Here is a 9,300-nt window from a genome sequence, read left to right as displayed (position 1 = left end):
TATGCACATATTAAACACAATCAACTCTCAACCATCCACTAATGGATGAGGGTACAGAGGACCTAAAATCAATCAGCGAATGTTTGTTAAGTGCTAACTGTGGTAATTTTGTCTAGAGACCACTACCTGGATACTTGCAACTATGTTCCCTGACCAAAGTGGAAATTGCTAGTATAAGCTACGACCTGCTTAATAATTGAGCTTGCCTAATCGCCAAGCTCTCTGGAGAAGAAAAGATAACAACAGATAGGGAAGGAATGGTAAGGGAGGTAGGATGGTCTAAGGGAGGAGAATTTTGTGACCTAAATGTTGCCACCAGCACAAGAAGAATAAGGAAAAGCTTTTGGAATTACTTAGAAACAATCACTGGTATTCTTCAAAAGAGCAGTTTCGGACACTCCATCTTCTGGCCATGATAGAATAATTGGAACTGGAATCAACCTTAAATGACTAGGAAACTGGACAAAATATAGAAAAATACTGTTTTCAGACTCTGGACAACAGGTGTGGGATGGTGATTCCTTGAAGAGGATAGCTCTAAGATGGTCATGGCTTTCTGCCTGGAGACACCTGCCTGGCCATGGAGTAGGAAGGTGTTTTCCATGTAAAACACAATAGTTTTATTAAGTTGAAGTGACAAAGTTCAGAATTCAGGAAGGCTGAAGCTGCTGGAAGTTTATAGGGCGAAGTAGCAGAGAGGAGGAAACTACCTAGAGAAAGACTTCCAGAAGTCTGTATGGGTTTATTTGGAGTCTTTGCTGAGTACAGTGAAATTCCACAGTTTGGGTAGAGAAAGGCTGGGGAGCTGTGAACTGAACAGTTTCTGAGTTTACATAGGGCTGGGATCGCTCAAGTTCTCACTAGGCAGAGAGGAGAGTCCCCATTTATCACTGGGAGTATTCTACAGAAACCCTTGAAAAACCATGCTTTAGTAATGTTACTAAACTAGTCCTAGAATAAACGTGACTTTACATCCATTCTAAAAAGGTTTAAAAACAAGCCCCCAAAGCATCAAGTACCTTTATTGCCTACCATAACAAAACAACAATTTTTAAAGGATGACAGCAAAACCCGGATACTCAACAATGTAACTCATGATGTCCAACATCCAATAAAATTTTACTAAATATGCCAAGAAAAGGAACATGTAACCTATAACCAGAAGAAAAATCACCCAAAAAGGACCCAGAAATGATAAAGATGGATAGAATTAGCAGATAAGTTTTTGTTAGAGCAGGGCACCTGGATGGCTCTGTCAGTGGAGGGTCTGCCTTCAGCTCTGGTTACCATCCTAGAGTCCTGGGATCGAGTCCTTTGTCCGGCTCCCTGCTCACTGGAGAGCCTGCTTCTCCCTCTCCCTCTGCCTGCCACTCTGCCTACTTGTACTCTCTCTCTCTGTGTCAAATAAATAAATAAATAAATAAATAAATCTTTTTAAAAAAAATTGTTAAAGCAGCTGTTATAACAATGTTTGACTATATAAGTGAAAACATGAGCAAAGTGTGATACTTGGGTGGCTCAATCAGTTAAGCGTCTGCCTTCAGCTCAGGTCATGATTTCAGTATCCTGGGGTCCAGCTCTGTATCTGGCTTCCTGCTCAGCAGGGAGTCTGCTTCTCCCTCTCTCTCTTCCTCTGTGTGTGCTCTCTCTCTCTCTCTCTCTCTCTCTCTCAAATAAATAAATAAATAAATAAATCTTTGCGAGAAAGAGAAGAAAACATGAACAAAGTGAGAGAGAAATGGAAGACATTTGGAAAAAGTGCAGTTTCAACAGAATGGTGGAGAGAGATGCCAGACCGAAAAAAGGGAAGGAATGGGGAGCACAACATGAAGGTAGTGGGCAGAGACCGTTTATTCCAGAAAGATGGCAGCAAAGACAGAACGGGGCAGCAAAGCCTATCAAAGACTTGGATTATTGTTGTTTTTCCCCAGGAATGAAAATGAAAACTAAAGACAGTTGTTAGAAAGAAGAAATTATGTGAGGCTGATGGTTCTAGGCAGCTTTAGGAGAGAAAACTTTTATCTCTAAAGGGAAGAGGAATGATTTTTCCCTGAGATAATGGAAAGAAGCTGAATATAAAATAGAGACAGAAGGTTCAAGGGAATTAAACAAGGCCTGGGTAATTAATGGAGTTTCAGTAAACAGGAGGCAAAATCATTTACTAAGAGGCCACGGGATTGGGAAATCCAACGAGTAAAAACAATGAGAAAGAGGAGCCTGAATCAGAGAAAATGTAAGCAATGAATAAAAGAACTACAGCGGGGTAGCCCAAAACAGCCCCATTTCCCCAAACACTGAATTGAGTGGATGCCAGAATTAGTAAGAAGGAAATAATAAAATGCAAAAGAGGAGGGTTTGAGTTCAAATGTGAAAAGGAAAATGATTTCCCTTTTTATTTTAGTATGCTAAATCCCAGTGAAAACTTTCTGGGAGAATAATGTTGAGGGGGTTAGATGGTGAAGACAATGTGCCCTGGAAAAGAAGGAAAATGAGAGGTGGGAGAAACCAGACGAGTTGGACAAGAGTAAAATGGCTAATCTTCAAGCCACAAAATTTTATTTTTGAAAGTACATTTGTAAGCTTGGATAATAAAACTAGGCATAAGTGACACTGGGTTGCACTGCAAACTACAAAGCTGTTAAATTTCTGTGTTGCACGTTGAGGTGGAAGAGTCAGGCCAGGAGTCAGAAGACATGATGTTGTGTCTGGCCTCTGACAGTGACCATCTTTACTGGCTAGTTATCTCATCTCTCTGAGTCTGTTTCTACATCTGTAAAATAGGCAAGAGGCCAATGATGCCTACTCTGGATGAATTTGCACAAATCAAATGAGATTATACACAAAAACGCTTTGTTCTCTGTTTAGTATTATAAAACACAAGACATGTGTAGACGTTTTTTGGGTTACCCACCCACCCAGCTCTCGGTGATTCATCTTTCTCTGAGAGTCGCTTTCCCATCCCCCAGTTGGATTTACTACATCACTCCACCCACCTACCCACAATGGATTGGACCAGGATTGGACAACTAATCCTAGATGGGCCAATCAGAGTCTCTGGGAAATTTAGACTTGGGACCAAGTGTATCCAGTTTGAACTGATTATCTGAACAGAAACGTAAACTGTGGAGCAACAGGTTGGTCGTCTGCTGCCTGCTGAGGGCGGGGAGATGGGGGAGAAAGCCAGGCTAGAGAGAGAATGAAGCTGATAGGCAGCAGGAGCTGAGATAAGAGTGAGAGGGGTGGGATAGACGACTAATACTTTGGATGGCTGTACAGTTCTGGGTTCTTCCTCTTGGCCGGACTGCTTTATTTGTCTGGGATTCTGTGAAACACTCCTGTGTCCTAGACAGGACAAAGACTGTCTTTTTTTTTTTTTCCCCATAATATGGCTCATACGTTTTTCTGTACTTTTCAACTAAAGAATCTTAACTAAAGCAATATAGTGGGTTCAATAGTGTCCCTCTACCCCACCCAAAATTCATGTCTACGAACTTCAGAATGTAACCTTATTTGGAAATTAGATCTTTGCAGATGTGTTAAGATGAGGTTACACTGGATTCAAATGGCTTTTAATCCAGTGACTGGTGTTCTCAGACGAATAGAAGGAGATACAAGGAACGCACAGAGAAATCCATAAGAAGAGAAGGTAGGCGGGGTACCTGGGTGGCTCAGTCAGTTAAGCATCTGCCTTTGGCTCAGGTCATGATCCCAGGGTGCTGGGATTGAGCCCTGTGTCGGGCTCCCTGCTCAGCAGGGAGTCTGCTTATCCCTTTGCCTCTCCCCCTACCCACTGCCTGTACTCTCTCCCTCTCTCCCTCCCTCTTTCTCTCTCTCAAATAAATAAATAAAATCTTTAAAAAAAAAAAAAGATGAAGGTAGGCAGAAATTGGAGTTATGCTGACACAGGCAAAGGGATGCTTGAGGCCACCAGAAGTTTGAAAAGCCAAGGAAGAATTCTTCCTTAGATCCTAAAGGGGGAGCATGGCTCTGACAACACCTTAATTTTGGGCTTCTGGCTTCCCAAACAGTGAGAAGATAAATTTATGCGGGTTTTTAAAAAATTTTTTTAAAAGATTTTATTCATTCATTTGAGAGATACATACAGAGAGAGAGAGAGAGACAGCATGAGCAGGAGGAGAGGGAGAGGGAGAAGCACACTCCCGGCCAAGCTGGGAGCCCAATGGGGCTTGATCCCAGGAACCAGAGACCATGACCCGAGCCGAAGGCAGACCCTTACCCATCTGATTCACACAGCTACCCCAAATTTATGTTGTTTTAATCCACCCAGTTTGTGGTACTTCATTACAGCAGCCCTAGGAAACTAACACAAGGAGCATTATAGGACAATTGACCTCAAAATTGCTGCTTTCAAGCTTTGTTGTCATGGAAACGGCCAGACTCTATACTAGAGAGAAACTTCTGAAGCTCTCAAGTGTCTTCTAGGCCCATAGCCCCCTTTCTGAGAAATAGGTCCCTCGTGGTTTGTTCTGCATAAAGTTGTTATATTTCTTACCATGTGAAACCACTGCTACTACTCCAGCCACATGTGCTTAGAACCAAAGTTTCCTGGGAATGAGCTAGTCAGAAGGAGGCCAAGAAGAGTTTGGTGTCAAACTGCCTGATAGGGTTCACTCTGTATTAGATGGTGACAAATCAACTCAACCAGGTGATACAAATACTAACTAGACAAACAGTAGGCAATATCCTAATCCATGCTGAGCTTTTGTTTCATTTCTCCATGTGCCTATACATGTCCCCGTCTGGGAAGCTCTGTGACCAAGAACGGCTGCCATGAAGCAGAGGACATCCCACGATGGCTCATGAATCCTAGCAACATTATCAGGCATCATCTGGGCACACATCCTGTTTCAACTTGTTTCAGTCTGCTCACAATACAATAAAAATTCTATAGGCTGGTGCCTTAAACAACAAAAACTCAGTTCTAACACTTCTGGAGGCCGGGAAATATAAGGTCAAGGTGCTGGTCAATTTAATTCTTGATGAAAGTTCTCTTCCTGGCTTGCAGATGGCTGCCTTCTTGCTGTGCCCTCACGTGATCTTTCCTCAGTGGGTGCACAGAGAGAGAGAGAGATCTCACTCTGTCTCTTCCTCTTCTAATAAAGCCATCAATCCTATGAGATTAGGACCCAAACTTTATGACCTCATTTAATCTTATTAACTCCTAAAAGCCCTATCTCCAACTATAATCACATTGGGGGTTAGGCTTCAACCCTTCTCCCTAACATCTTGTTAGAATTTTTTCAGCAAACAGCTGGCTCATTCAAGATTCTAATGCAGGGGATTGAAAGACAATCTTAGATAATTTCTATTACCTCAGCAAGATACAAAGTGCTTCTAATCACATAAATGAGGACAAACACACATATACATATATACACACACATGAATATACATGTATAGTATATATATTCATAACTTCCTACATGCCAGATGTTGTGCTAAGTGATTTATATATATTTAAACATATATATGTGTGTGTACATATATATATATATGTGTGTGTGTGTGTGTGTGTATATATATATATATATATATATATATATATATATTCATTTCATCCTTGCAACAATCCCTTGAGGCAAGTAGTATTACTATGCTCATTTAACAGTCTAGAAGAGCAAGGCACAGAAAGGTTAAATAAATTGTCCAAGCCCATACAGTTTGTATGTGCTGATGTTGGGACTCAACCCACACAATCTGGCTTCAGAGTTCATGAATTTATAAGCCATAGTCCCAGTTATGAGAGACTGCTAGTATAGTGGTTGAAGCAAGGCACAAGCAAGGAGGTATAGATAGGAAGATTGAAGTCAGAAAATTATGGGCAATGTACTCTTATGGATGAATCCTCTCTCAGCCTACTAGTCTCTATGGATTTTGATGGCCAAGTAGTAACTGACAATCCCAGAGGTAAATACAACTTGCCTTGGAATAAGACTGTATCAGTGTGTGGCTCCATGTGTTTACTTTATCTGTCTCTGGACATTGGGCAAACCATCCAGTATTTGTGGAAAGAGATGCAAAACCTTTCTCATCACATGCTGTATGTACCAAGCAAAGACTGGTCGCTCTAAAGTTTTGTCCCCAGGGCAGAAAAGGAAGAAGATTGTGTTCCTTCCCATTGCTCTTACTAATCAAGTGCTCCTGTGTGCTCCAACAAGAAGTTCTTCTTAGTTGGATGAATGAATGTGTAGAGAGGCAAGAGGCCAGGACTTATGGGCTCAAGAATGTGTAAGATTTATTGGAGCTGCTGGTTAGAACACTGCTGTTTTCGTGAACTGGACCAAAATGCTCTCACACCAAGCTTTCACCAATAAAATAAATAGCCTCAGGTGTCTATCGACCTAAGAGGACCTGCCTGTAGTTGATATAATTGCCAAACCACTCACCGGGAACTTGATAGAGGAGTCCTTTACCTTTCAATTCAGGATGAGAATCTGCACTAAAAAAATAAGATTAATCCTTTTTAAAGATAATATAAATTCCTATTTTCTTAATCTTTCATTCATTCAACAGTATTTATTGAGGGCCTACTATGTGGTAGGCCCTATAATTAGAGATTGAAATAGGTCAATGAGCAAAATAAAGATTCATGCCCTCATGGGATTTGTATTCTAGTGTGGAGAGATAGGTAATTAGCAAAAGACATAATGATAAGTAAGTTATGCAGTTATGCTAGGAGGCTATCAGTGTTTTAGAAAAAGAAAGAAGAGCAGAATAAGAGGAATTGAAACTGTTGGGAGCTGGTTGCAATTTTAAATAGAATAGTCAGGGTAAGCCTTATTGAGAAGGTACCATTTGAGGGAAGGCTTGAAGGAGTTGAAAGGATTGGCCAAGTGGACGTCTAGGGAACCAGCACACCAGACAAAGGAAACAGCAACACAGGAGTGTACGTTTGAAGAATATCAGGAAGCCAGGGTGGCTGGAACAGTGCAGTGGGGTGGGGAGGGGATTGTGGTTGATGGGAGAAGGAACAAGGACATGTAGGCCACTGTAGAGACTTCTACTTTTATACTGCAGGATTTTTATTCTAAATGACATGGGACACTCTAGAGGGTTTTGAGCAAAAGAGTGACATGTTCTCTCTTATGTTATAACCAGATCACTTTGACTGCTGTGTTGCAAGCTGATCATATGACAGCAAGAGCCGAAAGGCGGAAACCAGAGAGAACACAATTTCATTTATCAAGAAGAAAGGCAATGCTGGGTAGACTAGGCTGTAATAGCGGAAGTGATGAGAAGTAGTCAGATTTTGGGTAGCATTTGTGGGTAGAGCCCATTGGAGTTACTATGGATTGGATATGGTGTGTAAGAAAGAAAGGAAAAAAAAAACTCAGATGAGTTAGAAAACTATGATCATCAAGATGGAAAAGGCTGCAGGTTGTTGGATATATAAATCTGGAGGTCAGGGGAAAAAGTCTGGGCTTGAGTTATAAATGTGGGCGTTATTGACATACAGATGGTATTTAAAGCCAAAGGTTGAATGAGATCACTAAGGAAGTGAGTGTGGCTAGAGAACAGGCCCAGGGACTGAGGCTTTGAGCACACCAACATTAACGAGCTGGGAGGAAAAGAGGACTCAGTAAAGGACATCAAGATGGAGTAATCAGGAAAGGGGAGAATGCAGGAGTGATGTTCTTAACCAGGTAAGAAGGGGTGCGATCTGGTGGTATACAAGTGGAGGGGTTGGCCCTGGACAGGAGCATAGGGAGTTCTTCCGTACTAACCACACATTTTGGCTAACTGAAGGCCCCTTCATATCTGGTGCTGTCTTTACATAGTAAAGATCATTCTTGTTATCAAGGAAATATTTTTTTCTAAATATTCCTAAAATTGTTCCTCGTTGGCCATTTGGTAAGTAATAATCTCACCAACAGTCAGTGCTTCACAGGTGCTGTCCCACAGATCTCACTGTTGAACACAACATATTATCTGTCTTTCTGATGAGGTGGCACAGCTCAGAGGAGTTCAAGTCCCATGACCAAGCCAGGAATGTAACCAAGTTCTTGGTGTTCATTTGCAAAGGGCTGCCTTAATACTGTACCGCAAACCGAGTGGCTTGCCAACAGAAATGTATTGTCTTCCAGTTCTGGAAGCTAGAAGAGAAAAATCAAGATGTTGGCAGTGTGACTTCTTCCTAAGGCCGGGAGAGAGAATCTGTCCCATGCTTCTCTTTTGGCATCTGGTGATTTGTTGGCAGTCTGGGGCCTTCTGACCTCATAGACGCATCACCTTAATCTTTACCTTTATGTTCTCCCTGTGCTTATCTTTTTGTGTCTGAATTTTCCCTTTTGATAGACTCCAGTCATCTTGGATTATAGGCTCACCCTACTCCAGTATTACCTCATCTTAACTAATTATATCTGTAAAGACCCTATCTCCAAATAAGGTCACATTCTGAGATACTGGCAGTAAGGGCTTCAGCATGTGAATTTGGGGTGGGGTGGGGTACCAGCTTCATGATATAGATTAGGCAACTGCAGAGCTTGTAGAATTGGAGTCAGTGGGACTGAAAAGGTCTTCCTTGTGCTGCTCTCTGATGCCAGTCCTTTCATTTGAACCTGTCGTCTTTGATGCGGCTCTTCTTTTTTTTTTTTTTTTCTAACACATTTATTGAAAGAAAAGCCAACAAGTAAGAAGTAAATGGATTCAGCCTTTGATGTGACTCGGATGTGACTGTTTTGACCTGTTTTAGAAAACAGAACCTTAAAGAAGAAGAGCTCATGATTGGGAAGGTACGGAGGGACAGGATTTGCAGGGATAGGTGTTCCTTTAAGGCGGTGGCCACGTTGGTTGAATAGACGTTTGCCTTTTATTACAACCACCACCACCCAGGTTCCTCCCTCCTCACTCCTGAGATTCTGATGCTGCAGGCATAGAGCCAGGACCCTGCGTTTTAGCATGCCTTCGGGTGATTCGGATGCTGCACCTTGACAGATTCCCCTGAGGAGCCAGGGTTCCTGGTGTGAGAATATTGAGGTTGGAGCCAGACCAGGCCTCGCCCTCCAGAGAATGGGCAAAACTCCAGAACCCCCGATCTCAGAGCTACGGGGGCCAGAAGAGACCATCAAGATCACCTCTTCGGATAGAAAACAGAGCCCAGAGGTGGTGAAGCTGGAGCATTTTGAGTGCTTAAGAGCAGAGAGAGAAGCAAAACAGGACTTAAATATAGTAAGAGGATTACGATGGATAAAATGAAAAGAGAGAAGAGAAATGTGAGGAGTTGCCCTTAAGCCAGTGTCTAGACTAGATAATGTCTCCTTTCTCTGTCTCAGGTCACAG

This window comes from Lontra canadensis, unplaced genomic scaffold (assembly GCF_010015895.1).
Source record: "Lontra canadensis isolate GAN:19392208 unplaced genomic scaffold, GSC_riverotter_1.0 scaffold9, whole genome shotgun sequence".
NCBI lineage: Eukaryota > Metazoa > Chordata > Mammalia > Carnivora > Mustelidae > Lontra > Lontra canadensis.
Note: the sequence above shows the minus strand (reverse complement) of the source record.